Genomic DNA, 14,938 nt, shown 5'->3' with positions numbered 1-14,938 from the left:
AATACTATATATTGCCCAGCAGTTTTAATAATTTAAAAATCTAGGGCCAAGGTTACGTTTTCCAGAAATGACTGTTTAAAGAATTCTCAATAGCTTTATAAAAGTAGACACAGATTCTGATTTAAAAATTGTGGTTTTCAGTTATTAGAAGTCATCCCTTCCTCAAAGTTTTGAGGTTGGCCTCTTCCAGCTTGGAAGCTTTCCTCCAGACTCTGTGTTGAGCCCACAAAGGGAAGCAAAATTGTATCATCCCTGCTAGCTCTCTTCCCCTCATCAAGTGTGACATTCCTGCTTCGGCCTGGCACTGTCACAGCGGAGAGGGTGCCGAGTCGATTCCCGGCGCCAGGGATACTGATGGCAGCGTGATACGTTGACATCGCATTCCCTCAATTATTTTTGAATACATATTCTGATTAGAAATTTGTTCCATTAAGAGTGGAATGGAAATATTACCCTGGGGACATAAACATGCCTGAGGTTGAGATACAGGCTTTTGCTGAAATATGATTATCTTTTCCCACCCCACCTCCCGATAAATAAAAGAGCAAGAAATGTCTATTTCCTATTCCAAGGTTAGTAGACTGTTCAGTACCTTTGGAATGAATCTACTCTGTTGTGTTTTATGTATTCTTTTCTTCTAAAATTGAAATAGAAGAAAAGTTAGCATAACGAGTGATATATTGTGAAAGTGTCATTCCCATCTAGTTGGTAGAGATGATGAAATTCTGTGTGTGTGTATGTATGTGTGTGTGTAGTTTATTGCCACATTTATGTGTGTGTGTGTGCTTGTGTGTGTGGTCTATTGCCACATTTTAGCATCAGAATAATACAAGGTGGCCAGACATAAGGTCTTTCTATTACAGAGTAGGAAATAATGGGAGAGTAGGTGGGTGGAGAAGAGATTTATTGTTCCTCAAATACAGGATTATTGGATTTGCCGTGAGCGTATTTTGTAGTTGTCAGTATCAGTAAATTAATAAGGCTTCGTAGTGATTTTCTTTTGGTTTTTTAATAATATACTGTAAGTTATATGTTGGAGTAAGTAATTGCTTTGAACATTTAATTCTATCGAACATGCTTTTCTTGTATATTTATTAAATACATTTTATGAAGTTGATTTTGTTTGTATGATCAAGGGTATAATGGGATTATATGTAAGTGCTTACTAGGGATTATTTTTTAATTTTATGGCAATGTTTTTATTATAATTGTCAGGTAAGTTTATCTTAAAAGATTCTTTTGAGTCTTTAAAGCTGACATTTTATAATATCAGATTGTGAATAAATTGAAATGCAGTTTTAAACAATTTAGGAAGTGTTTTAGAAAATTAGAAAATTTAGAGATGCTCAGAGCAAACCTTCCCGTTTTCCTTGTTTCCTTTCCCCTCATCCTCAATGCTTTGCCTTTCTGAAACATTTTGTTTGTAAACAATTTTTACCCAAGATTATGCCATGCACATTTTGTCATGTTGTTAAATGTGAAAAAAATATTTTCTAACAGCTTAGATTTTTCCTTTTGTAGCCCAGGCCTCTTCATTCAGTCCCTCACCAATGACCATTTTGGGGCTTGCTGCATTTCCCTCTTGGGGGCAGGCTTGCACTGAAAGGCCTTGTCCAGGAAGCCTGGGTGCAGCACTTGCAGGGTCCATATTCTACAGCCCCTGATTTCTTGCACCAGCCCACTCTGCAGAAGGCTTGTGCCATGCACCTCCCCCGCTTAGCGTCGCCAACCGAGTCTCCTTGCCTGGAACACACCCTTGGCGTGCATCCTGTGCATGAAGTGTAATAAGTGAGACTCAACCACCAATTGACAATTTCCCCCCAATTAATTGTGCATTATTTTTGTCTTTTAATTTAAGACATGCAATTAACTGTGATTTACTGCACTTGGGCACGTGTTTATGTCTGAGCTGAAGGAAGCACAGTAGAAGCTGTGGAGAGAGGCTCGACAGTCAAAATGGGACAGTTCCAGGAAGCAGAACAATTAGAAATGCCAGGTCTTAATTCAGACTTTGATGTATAAAGAGCTTTAGAAGCAGTTCTTTTGTCCTTTTTTTTTTTAATGTGAAAATTGATTAAGAGAGACAAATGAAATCTGTCTGAGTACCGGTGCCATGTTGTAAACGTTACTATTTTTATTAGAAAAACTACCTGGAGAGTGTGGGGAACAGAGAAATTTATTGAATTTATTCTGAGTGCCAGACACTTAGAAATCCTTGTTTCATTGTTTCTTCAATCTGATAAGGTATAGTAACCCATGTTTCTGAAAGAGCCCTGAGTTCTGGGAGGCTTGATCGCACAGGTAACTGGTCACAAAGCTGGCGTTCTTCAGTAGCTCTTACGGAGCGCTGAAATAATGATTGTGTTCATTTGTTTATGTTTAGTTTTTTATTCCACTACCTGATTATAAGTTCTGTGAGGGCAGGGACTCGTCTTTCTCACTGTTGCCTGTGCTATGTCTGAAACCATCCTTAGCACGTAGTAGGCATTCGGCAAATATTGTTCAAATGAATTAAAAAATGTATGACTAAATTGAGTAGTAGTGTAAAGACTAAGACCCACTGAGGCTCTTGGGTGGCTCAGTAGGTTAAGCGTCTACCTTTGGCTCAGGTTGGGATCCAGCCTCGCATCCGGCTCCCTTCTCAGCGGGGAGTCTGCTTCTCCCTCTTCTTCTGTCCCTCTCTCTGCTCATGCTTGCTTGCACTCTGTCTCTCAAATAAATAAATAAAATCTTTTTTAAAAAAAGACTAAGACCCACCTAAATTGACTAATTTCTGTTGATTTGCTCTGGTAAACCAGCAGTTAAACTAATTTTCTCTTTATCGGTGCTATTTTGGCTGGGCACAGTCAAAAGTTAAAAAACTTCATAGTGTTGGGAACCTCAGGATTGCTTTGAAGCTTAGGCCCTATATACCTGCTTGGTATTTACTATGTTTATAACCTTGGGCTGCAGAAATACATGTCACTGAGTGAATGTGAACACACAGAGAAGGTGTATACGATTTGCAATTCCTACTCTGCAGGCCTTAAATGATCATCTTGCTATACGGTTATTGAGGGCAAAATATGTTGAACATTGAATTAGGAAAGCTGGCTCTGTCTGTAACTAGCCTGTGACTTTCAAGAAGCCATTTATTCTTTCTGATCCTTAGGCTCCTCCACTGAAATAAGACGGGAGCATTGGACTGCTGGGGTTTTTCATGTTTGTATGTTTCCAAAATTATTAATTTATTTTCTAATAACCAGATATTTGCTGGTGATTAAAATCGGTCCATTGAATCTGGAACCAGTACTCTACCATCCCTCCCTCAAATCTAATTTTTTTTATTCCGTCTTCTGGAAATTCAAACAGATGAGAGCCGCAGTTTTATAATATGCGCTGAGATCACATTAAAGGAAAATTATTGAAGTATGACAAGTAAATGCATAAATAAATTCACCGAGAAATTAATGTTCATTTGCAGTATAATAGTATGAAACTTAAGGGTGTATTTCCATATAAATGAGATGAAAACAAAATAGATGAATCTCTAGACTTTCCTGCAGTCCCTGCAAGACAAGGATGGTGTCCTCCACATTTCCCTGCTACTCTCCTATGTTTTAAAGGATCATGCCTAACTCTGTGGAAAGACAGCGGGCTAAATTTGACCCTAAAGAAAAGAGACAGTGAGAACTCTGTAATGTAAGCATGGAAGCTTTTGGCATATATCTAATATATATATATATATATATATATATATATATTTTTTTTTTTTTCTTTTTCTTTTACTTACTTTCCAATGCAGGAACCACGTTAAACAGCTCTGTGGTTTTAATCAAGGAAAACGGGATGGGTCTCTTTCCCACCAGAGGTCTAAAATATTACCTTCCTAATGTTGGTAGTTTCCTCCTCCAGGCTGTTCCCTGTTCCTCATCTTGATTTAAGAGAGGAAATTATTGTAAATCACATTTTAGATTAATTTGTGGGACACACCAGAGACGGAAGTCTTCAGAGACTGTGGCAAGCACGGGGTTTGTTTGTAATGGGTCTCTCGAATTCCCGGGGGGGCGGGGGAGTGCGGGGACTAGTGGAAAACAGAAAGAAATCAGCTGCTTTCAGATGCACAGTGGTCTGTCAGTTTGATAAATAGAAAATGTCTGAATAAATGCCTGTTAGTCCCCGAAGTATAGACCTTTAATTCTTTTTTTTATCATTAGCATATAAAATTCACCGTGGAAGCCGTAGTTACAACTTCAAGGTTAGATATAACTTAGTGCGTTTGTTTGGTCTGTAGGGTTCATTTTTACTCTTTGTTTCAGAATATATTTTCTATTAGCAGAATTAACTGTACTTTCCAGTGAGGTGTCACTCTGCTTTTAAGAGGTTTTCTTAGCAGTTTAAAGCATGAGCAATTTTAATGCAAAGTTCTGGGAGTTGTTCTCATGTACATATGAAAACTGAAGAATATTTTTAGAGCAACTAATGCTGCAGTAGGAACCAAAGATCTAATTTTAACCTAATTTTTCTAGCCTTTATTGAATCCTCCAAATTAAAATGTACATATCTGATAATCTATCAAAAAGATTATCAAGATTGCATGTTAGAAGTAATTTTGCTTGATATGTGAACTAGATAGTTATTTTAAAGATGTGGTAACCCTTTTGAAAATGAATGTTGATACTTAAAATCACCTTCTCTCTGATCAGAACATCCTCACTTAGCTTCATTATTTAAATCTTGCTTAATATCCCACTCATCCCCTCAAAAGTTTTTCTCACATTCAAGGGGGATGGGTGATGAGGACAATGATGGTGACATTATATTGTTCTGTTTTGTCTTATCGCAATGTGACTTCTCACAGGTATGCAAAGATACTGCATATAGGAGAGATTCTGTTCTCCTTTTAAATAGACTTTGTGTTTTAGAGTGGTTTTAGGTGCCCAGCAAAATTGAGCAGAAATATATATAGAATTCGTATGTGTTCCCTGCCCCCCCACATGCAGATAATTATCAACATTCCCACCAGAATGGCACATCTGTGACCATTGGTGAACCTACACTGGTATGTCACTATCACCCAGAGTCTGTGGTTTAAATCAGGGTCACTCTTGGTGTGGTACATTCTATGGGTTTTGATAAATTATAATGATGTATTTGCCATTATAGTGTCATACAGAAGACTTTCACTGCCCTAAAAATCCTCTAAAAAAAACCCCATCTATATGGGTTTTTTAAAAACTGTAAATGGAAACAAGAAAGAAATATATGAATTGTAACTCATATGCATATTCTACTCTGTCTGTGAGAAACCTCTCCGTTCAGTCACTGTACAGCAGATTGAAGCAATGTGGATGGGGGTTGATTGCTAAGAATGGCAGCTTCCAACTCCATGGAAATAAGGAGATTCAAAAGAGTGTTAGTTCGTTTTTAGCCATATCATGCCTGTGAAGTAATGAGACATCTTAAAATGCAGAACAGACTGCTACAAATAGGGGTGATCATCTCATTCTCCACCGTGGATGGAAACCTTCTGGGCAGAGGGATTTCAATATGCAAAACTATTATGGTTTGGGTTTTTCTTTTCTTTTCTTTTTTTTTTTTTTTACTATACCGTATGAGGGCAGAATTGTTGGCAGTAAATCAGATAAGTGATGCAGGATCTGAGTTGAAATACACCATTGTGTTTTTAGAAAAAAATCCGCATGTGAGATGGCTCCAGCACCGAGTGCTGGCAGTGATGACCAGGGTGGGGAATGGTAGGTGATGTTAGCAAGAGCGGCATTGAAACTAACCTCAGAATCACGGAACACTCACAGGCTCCTCCGGACAACAGTGCGTACACTTGAACATGAGTTCTGTTAACCTATAAGTATATGTAAAAGGTTGCTTTGAGTTTAACAATTCACTGATGTCTCTTATTCGTGGCTCTTCCTCTGTCTCCTGCTTTTTCCCTTCCAAGAAGCTACATTTTAAAATGTAGCCCAGACCAGCCTCCCCTGATACATATGTCAACAGGCCTGATTTATACTAGAATCTTAGTCATAGTGAGTCATTGTAGTCTGAAGTACGTGTTTTCTGAAATTTTTAATAGGAGCTAGAGAAACTGGCTACCGTGGAAAATCTGAGGTAGATTGTAAATTCTGAAAGGTAGATGTAGTTTACAAAAGTTGTGATTTTGATGATTTTTTTCCCTTCACTTTAATACTGTCAGTTCAATATTAGTTTGCTTTTCCTCTTCTGTTTTCTAAGGTTTTTAAAATGCAATATGGGTTGGTTTATTTACTTTTGGAGTAATACATATTTATATTAATATTAAAATTTTTCTTCTCACCTTGAGTGATTTCTTTCTTTACAGTGGATCAACATAGGAAGCTAGGACTTTTCTTTTCTCATGTTCATAAAAGACAGTACTGGAGGGGCGCCTGGGTGGCTTAGTCGGTTAAGCATCTGCCTTCAGCTCAGGTCATGATCCCAGGGTCCTGAGATCGAAAGTACAAAAAAAATTGAGAACTAATGATCTCTGTTGCTTAGAAATTTTAGGTACATGTCTGAAAAATAGTCTGTTTTATCACATACTATAAAAATAAACTTGATGTGTATAATCAGGCCTATAGATCAAAAATAATATACTTCTTGCAAAAATTCAAACCTTAAAACTGGAACGTCTCTCAGTTAAATATCTGTCAAGTTATTTGACATTCTAATTTTTGATCTGGAAGGATATTGATATAAAATGCAGATTGAAGTGTTTGGTTTTTCTTTCCAGCTTTGGAGTTAGAGTTGCCAGCTGAGGAATCTATTGTGTGAAACAACAACCGCAAATGTTAGATGTGGAAACTGTGTTTAGAACGAGCCTGGAAGTCATAGAATGGGGTCAGTGAGTTGGCCACATTGAGTGCCCTTCCCCCATGAGAATGGGACAGGAAAGATATAAAGAAAGGCATAATAAGAAAAGTCAGAGGTAGTTTCTGAAAATGTATTGTTAAACTCTCAATCTACTTAAAATATGTTGGGAGCATCTAATCAGAATCACTAAATATTAATGTTAAAAGAATAATATAAAATAAGTATGGTGTGACAGCCTTTCACTCCAAGAGTTGGAAGCAGAATGTGATGTTATTTTTGAAGCCCTCATCCAGTTGTCAGTAGAATCTTATCATTGCGAAAGTTTTATTTTTGTTTTTCAGATAAGGCAGCAAGTCTTTGAAGGGAAAGTTGACACAAATCTGTTATAATTGTGTAAGAAAACCCACTACATTTACATTTCCAAAATTTTTCATTTTAGATTTTCTTTGTATTTTGAAGGAAACTCAGAGATTTTTTGTCCAAATTCCTCATTTTAAACATGTATACCTTTGGCCCAACAATGGAAAATAACCTTAACCTTGAACCTGTTAGTAAGCAATGTGTTAAGTTATTAATGTTATTGTCACCAGTGTCTCCAGAGTCCTAGTGTAGTACCCAGTCAGCTATGGATAACCTGTTTAACACATCCACAGGTTTATTCCCCAGACAAATGAGAGGGTAGAAGTGCTGACCAGATGTCTAGGTCAAAATAATCTCTCCCAGTCTGGGAACATTTGTCAGCTGCAGTGAGATCCTTGTTGGGAAGGGGGCTGCTATCCCGCACTCCTCACATTAGAACTAGTGTGTGCATCTTGGGGAAATGGCAAAAAAAAAAAAAAAAAAAAAAAAAAAAATATATATATATATATATATATATATATATACACACATACATACACACACACATACATATATATATGTATGTATGTATGTATGTATATGTCTGGATCTGGATCTAGATCTACATCCAGATCCAGATATAGATATAAGTATAGATATATAGAACATTTCTTACAGTAGACCTGCGGGAAACCTCATTGGAAATATAAGTTGGAATGGAGCCTTGGTAATTTATGAATTAGAAGAAACCACCCTGTTTCCTTGTGTTCCTGGGAGAAATGAAAGCATTGAGGAGTCCTGTGGGCAGAAGGCTGAATTGGCTTTATCAGTGTCCTGCTATGACTCAGCTGTGCCGGGCAGTAGCTGAAGAATACCCTGTTGCCTCCCGGTGGGAGAAATCTTTTCAAATCTTGCCTTTTCCACAGGTTGGGAATAAATAGTATACAACTCCAGGGCAGAAGAACCACGTAAAAACATTTCGATCTGAAATAGAAGACTTTTTTACATGGAAGCACATATACCCAAGTGAAAAGATAAGATCAAATAAATGTTCCAGAATGGTCAGGGTGCAGATTCTGGAGCTACATGCTGGACTTTGAACCCAGACTGTCCAGTTTACAAATCATGTGTCCTTGGGTGAATTACCAAAATTCTCTGTCCCTTAACTTACCTGATTAAAAATAAGGATGCTGATAGTAATACGGGGTACCTCGCAAAATTGTTAGAAGACAAATTAACACTTGACAAATCATTTAAGGACAGTGCCTGGCTTATAGACAGTCTGTATAAATGTATGTTTACATTTAACTCTTTAGAGTTGAGGGTTGACGTGTTCAAAATATTATTTGTTTTAAACATAGTTTTTCCCCCTAAAGTGTGTAACATAGTTTCTTGCCTTTTTGAACAAGGATATATTAAGGAATATTATTCAACAGTTTGTTCAGCAGATTTTTCCTGATGCCTCCCATGGACCCAACACTGTGCTGGTGGGTGAGGTACAGTGATAAATAACAGCAACTTGGTTCCTGCATCTTTTCTTTGCAGGAAAGTCTCATGGTCGCCATTTTGAATATCAGTTACTGTAGCCTGTGGATGTGCCCCAAAGGCTTATGAACTTTTTAAAGTGATCTGATTTTTAAGTTGTTGTCTTGGGGGTGCCTGGGTGGCTCGGTGGGTTAGAGCCTCCACCTTCGGCTCAGGTCGCGATCCCACATTGGGCTCGAACCCACAACCAGCTCTATGCTCAGCAGGGAGCCTGCTTCTTCCTCTCTCTCTGCCGCTTCTCTGCCGACTTGTGATCTCCATCTGTAAAATAAATAAATAAAATCTTTAACAACAACAAAAAATTGTTGTCTTGTATATTTTATGGAAACTGTCATTTGTCTATTTTAAAGTATAATTACTGGCCAAAGTGGAATGTTCAAAGTAATAATTCTCTACAAATCAGTGTAAAAACTTTGTTTGTAGTTCAGATTTTAAAATATATCTTTCACAGTGCCATTCAGCTTAACTTCCCCAGTAAAGGGACTAGGATAATTTAATGAGAGGGACTAATTCTTGTGACAGTTTTTAACGATAGATTTGTCCCATTCCTGTCATTCTTAGATAATAAAATTATACTTCATGTTAGTTCTTTTATGAGGCAGACACTTCATTAATTAACCAAGAATCTGCTGATATTATACATTTTCTCCTCATAAACAACTGAGTGCTTCTGCCAAATGTTTCAGTAGGAGAGACCTGTGAGATAAGAAAATTTTGTGAACCACAAGAAAAATCAGCCCTAATGAAAAATATAATTATACCTTAGTACCTGCGGTAATAAAGAAATGAGTCAATCCTTGAACACTATGAGAATGAACGCTACTAACGTGCAGCGTCAGTGTTTGTAGTCTCTAAAGAGTCGCTCTTACTGCAGGAATTACTTTTACATTGTCAGGTAATGCAGAAATCTAAATGAAAAACAGCATATTGATTTTTAAGGGTCTTCAGAGATTTGGTGCTTTGTAAAACAGTCTATAAGAAAGCAGTGTAGGTCCATTATAACTTGTTTTCTAAGACTTGTGGACGTTTCTTTAAAATGAGATTTGATGTCAAAGTTGATTTGAGCAGTCTGTAACGTCTCAAGAGGGAAAGTACACAGTTAGAAATATGCATAAATTAAGGGACACACTTGTAGTCTTCAAGAAGAGGTATGCATAGACTGTCAAAATGGATGGTTTAAGATTATGGGAGATTCCTTAGCAAATGCCTATATCAAGCAGTTTGTAGCATGTATCCTTCATTCCAGTAAAAATGTCAGTACCCTACATTTTGTCAGCATTGGCTATGAAGCAAACTTAATCACTTTCTGAATTTTAGGAATTGCTTATTTTGTCATCTTTGTGAGTGAAATATCTGTGATCTGCTTTGGATATGGGCTTCTGTGCTGTGCAATGTGGAAGCACAAGATGAGGATTTTCCATAGGACAAGATGTAGAAGTCGTTCTAGATTCTGGTGGCTGGAGGCAGTTTCATTTTTGAATATTGCATTCAATCTTGGAAACATTGTAGTAGTTGAATCATCAAAACGTTTTATCAGAAGCACTTGACATTAGATTGCTTTTAGGAAATGAAATTGATTCAAACCTTTGTCATCTCTAATAATAATAACAGCCCTTTATAGTTCGTGGAGTGATTTCATAGCTTTTATTTTGTGTTACCCTCATAAGCCTGTGAAGTAGACACTACATGTTTCATTACCCTCTTTTTAATATGAGAACATTGATTTGTGCTTATATTAGCTCAACATGGGCATCAGATTGACTATTTTTTATAATTTTTAAATTCCATATGCATATATTTATATATGTAATACATATGATTTACAGGAATTAGTTAATATATAATGGCACACTGCAAAGTTCATTATTAAAAACAGTAAGAGTAAATCAACATTTAAATAGTCTTCTTGATGATTGGATTGTTTCTGCTCATTTCTTTCAGATATGATGAAATTCTCCTTTCTCCTTTGACTGATAAAGAACTTGTATTAGTCTTTGTCCTCTTAGTTTTCTGATGCTTTGTAAATAGTATTTTCAGTCATTGGTTCATTTGTATGAACTACTTTTTATAAGGTTTAGTTTATTTAAAAAGATTTTTTAAAATATGTATTGTAACATTGGTTTCAGAGATGGAGGTCAGTGATTCACCAGTCTTTTTTTTTTTTTTCTAAGATTTTATTTATTTATTTGACAGACAGAGATCACAAGTAGGCAGAGAGGCAGGCAGAGAGAAAGAGAGGAGGAAGCAGGCTCTCCGCAAAGCAGACAGCCCGATGCTGGGCTCCATCCCAGGACCCTGGGATCATGACCTGAGCCAAAGGCAGAGGCTTTAACCCACTGAGCCACCCAGGTGTCCCTCATCAGTCTTATATAATACCCAGTGCCCATTACATCACATGCCTTTCTTAATACACGTCTCCCTATTACCCCCCCACCCCCCACCAGCAATTCTCAGTTTGTCTCCTATGATTAAGAGTGTCTTCAGTTTTTCTCCCTCTCTGGTTTCATCTTGTTTTATTTTTTCCTTTCTTCCCCATGATCCTCTGTTTTGGTTTCTTAAATGCCACATATGAGTGAGATCATATGATAATTGCCTTTCTCTGATTGACTTACTTTGCTTAGCATAATGCCCTCTAGTTCCATCCACATCATTGCAAATGTTTTGTTGGCTGAGTAGTATTCCATCGTATACCTATACACCACATCTTCTTTATCCATTCATTTGTGGACATCTGGGCTCTTTCCATAGTTTGGCTACTGTGGACATTGCTGCTATAAACATTGGTGTGTAGGTGCCCATTTGTGTTACTGTATTTGTTTCTTTGGGGTAGATACCCAGTAGAGTAATCACTGGGTCATAGGGTAGCTCTGTTTTTAACGTGTTTTGTTCTATTTTAAGATTTTATTTATTTATTTGACACAGAAAGAGAGAGAGACAGGGAGAGGGGAAATACAGGCAGGGGGAGTGGGAGAGGAGGAAGCAGGCTTCCTGTGGAGCAAAGAAAGCCTGATGTAGGACTTGATCCCAGGACCCTAGGATCATGACCTGAGCCAAAGACAGGCACTTAAACAACTGAGACATCCTATTTCTAACCTCCATACTGTTTTCCAGAGTGGCTACACCAGCTGGCATTCCCACCAAGAGAGCTCCTTTCTCTGCATCCTTGCCGACATCTGTTGTTTCCTGACTTGTTAATTTTAGGCATCTTGACCAGTGTGAGGTGGTATCTCACTGTGGTTTTCATTAATATTTGCCTTATGCCACGGGATGTTGAGCATTCTTTCATGTGTCTGTTGTTGACTGATATTTTAACATTGGCATTTCTTTTGAGACTGTAGGCTTGAAAATAATTCATCCTGAAATCATCTTGGAAGATCTTGTGACATCTTTTGTATCTTTTAAATAACAACATGAAGACTGTTCCAGTAGTTCTGATTTTTATTATGATCGATGATCTTTTAACTATGAAAATTACAGCTAAAGTGTTTTGCTGTCCAGCATTTTATCAACAAGAATAGTTACAAACGAGCTCTTTGGTCTCCCTCCAAGAAGTAGAGAAATTTGGATGCGAATTTGAAATTGTTTTTGAATCACTAAGTGAAGGCCAAAATAAACAGTACTTTTACCCCCCAGCTCTAAGGGGCTATCTGTAAAGTGAAAGTTCAAACATTGGAGGTAGTCAAGCATTCTAGTATATGCCAACTTGCCCTTTCATTGCCATAGATAAAATTTCTGGAAATCAGGAAGACATTAAAAAACAAAACTCAAAACCCTTTTCACATGACATGTGACACCAAAGTGCTCATTATTAGACTTTCCCACTTACCTTCTTTGTCCCAGCTGCCCCCTCCCACCTCCAGCTCATCCACAGTCACTGTCGATCACTTCTGTGATGGGGGAATGAAGGGAGGGAAAAGAATAAGATCTATCGTTTTGTCTTCGTCGTAGCAATAAGTTGTTAAGAAATACAAGTACGTAATTTGTTTTGCCCATAAAAATATCATGCTCGGTATATCTAGAGAAATAATCACTATAGAAATGTTGGAAGTGAAACTTTTTTCATCTTTGTATTATTTTTAGCAGGAACCAGTCAATTCCCCCCAGTTAGGTGGATGGCTGTTGTCCTCTTTACACACTTATTCTGCCTTCTTCTTGTGGAGGCATTCAGAGCAGCTTTTTTTTTTTTAAGATTTTATTTATTTATTTGTCAGAGAGAGAGAGAGAGGACATGAACAAAAGCGTGGGGAGTGGAAGGCAGAGGGAGAAGCAGATTCCCCCACTGAGCAAGGAACCCAAAACAGGACTCCACCCCAGGACTCCAGGATCATGACCTAAGCCAAAGGCAGATGCTTAACTGGCTGAGCCACTTAGACACCCCTCACAGCCAGCTTTTGATTGCTGTTTCTTTTGCTGCTTCTGTAAATCTGAAAAGGCGTTTCTAAAACTGTGGCCCATATATTAATGAAAAATAATAAAAATTTCAGGGTGCCTGGGTGGTTCAGTGGGTTAAAGCCTCTGCCTTCAGCTCAGGTCATGATCCCAGGGTCCTGGGATTGAGCTCCGCATCAGGCTCTCTGCTGAGCGGGGGAGCCTGCTTCCCTCTCACTACCTGCTTCTCTGCCTACTTGTGATCTTTGTCAAATAAATAAATAGACTCTTAAAAAACAATAAAATAAAATATTTTCGTTGGTCAAATCATTTAGGGTGTCGGGGTGTGTCTTCCCCCTCCCACACCTAGTGAATTTGTAGGACATTTTAGCTAGTGATTAAAAGCCCTTGACATTCCTGCGATTAACATAAAATCTGGTGTTGCATCTCTCAGATTTATTTGATTAAAGACACATTTTTTACTCTGGAATATAAGTTGGGAAAATATTGGCATATTAGTTATATATTGGTGTTTAACAAATTACCACAGACTAAGCTGCTTCAAACAACACGCGTTTATCATCTCCTAGGGTCTGTTGGTTAGGAATGTGGGCGTGGCTCAGTTGGGTGTCTCTGCTTCCAGGTGTCTCACCTGGCTGCCATCAAGGTGTCAACTGAAGGTTCTCCTGGGAAGGAATCTGCCTCCAAGTTACTATGGTTATTGGCGGAATTCAGTTCCTTGCAGTCTGTTGGACTTAGGGCCTCAGTTCCAAGCTGTCTGTTGGCCAGAGGCTACTTTCGGGCCCTTACTATGTGGACCTCTCCAACATGGCTACTTGCCTCATCAAAATAGTCAAACCAAGAAGACAATAAAGTGAGTCTGCAGCAAGGCAAAAGTTATAGCCTTTGCCAGATTCTGTTTTTTAGAAACAAGTCACAGGTCCCATCCCTACTCAACAGAGCAGGCAGGGGATTCTGTAAAAGCGTGACTATCAGGAGGCAGTGGTGTCAGGGGAACGACCTTAGAGTATGCGCATCACTATGGTATCAAAACTGCTATCCAGTTATCTCATGATAATTACACTGTGTGATACGACTTTCCATAAGAAGTAGCAGTTAACTGAGCATATAAAGCCTTATGCTAGGGTATAAAGATGTATAAAGGATATCGGTAATGATGCTGCTGGTGACAAACAGTGATGAGGAGTAAGCCTTCATTGACTGCTACTTGGGTCAGATGCTGGAGTGAGCACTCTGCCTGGCATCTCTTACCTAATCTTCACATAAGCCTCCTTTTTTAGGTAACAAAATGGAAGGTTGAAAAGTTAAGTAAGCCTGTGGGTTGTTCTCGGACAGTTCACTGAGAAATTAGACAAGTTATGCCACTCATTTTACTATTTTTCAACAGGTGACTTCTCTATACATGACAGGAGCTCAGGAAAGGGTTGGAAAGACTTAGAGGGGACTGCCCAAAAAGGCCTTTTCCAAGGATGAGTAGGGTTTCAAGAAGTTTCTGAGATAGGGACAGAGACAGGGTACAGTGTAAGTAAAGGCAAGTAAATTTCCATAATGGTAATATTTATAGTCCCTCTACAATAACATGACAAAGGATAGAGCTATTGCTTTTAACCACAGGCAAAGATATTGGCGGACATGTGGGCAGCAAAGCCAGAGAGGAGACTAAATGTCAATTAGGTAGTAGCAACAACAGCAGATGGCAACTATTTGGTTCTATTTTTTATTATTCATTTATCCACAGCCTCTCTCCAAAGTGGCCTTGCAGCAGCTGCTAATCTGATGGTCCACTTGCTCTCTTCTTACTTAGCCTGCCACTATTCTGGGCAGACGTGTTTCCGTCTAC

At 38.2% G+C, this 14,938-nt stretch overlaps 1 protein-coding gene across 10 annotated transcripts in view; it reads left to right on the top strand.

Moving 5' to 3' along the window:
• The window catches only part of CDK14 (cyclin dependent kinase 14), a 575,914-nt gene that overhangs the window by 299,689 nt on the left and 261,287 nt on the right, over positions 1–14,938 (top strand). The gene's annotated exons all lie outside the window — the stretch shown is intronic.

This window comes from Mustela nivalis (genome assembly GCF_964662115.1).
Source record: "Mustela nivalis genome assembly, chromosome: 12".
Taxonomy (NCBI): domain Eukaryota; kingdom Metazoa; phylum Chordata; class Mammalia; order Carnivora; family Mustelidae; genus Mustela; species Mustela nivalis.
Note: the sequence above shows the minus strand (reverse complement) of the source record. Positions and strands in the feature narration are given on the sequence as shown.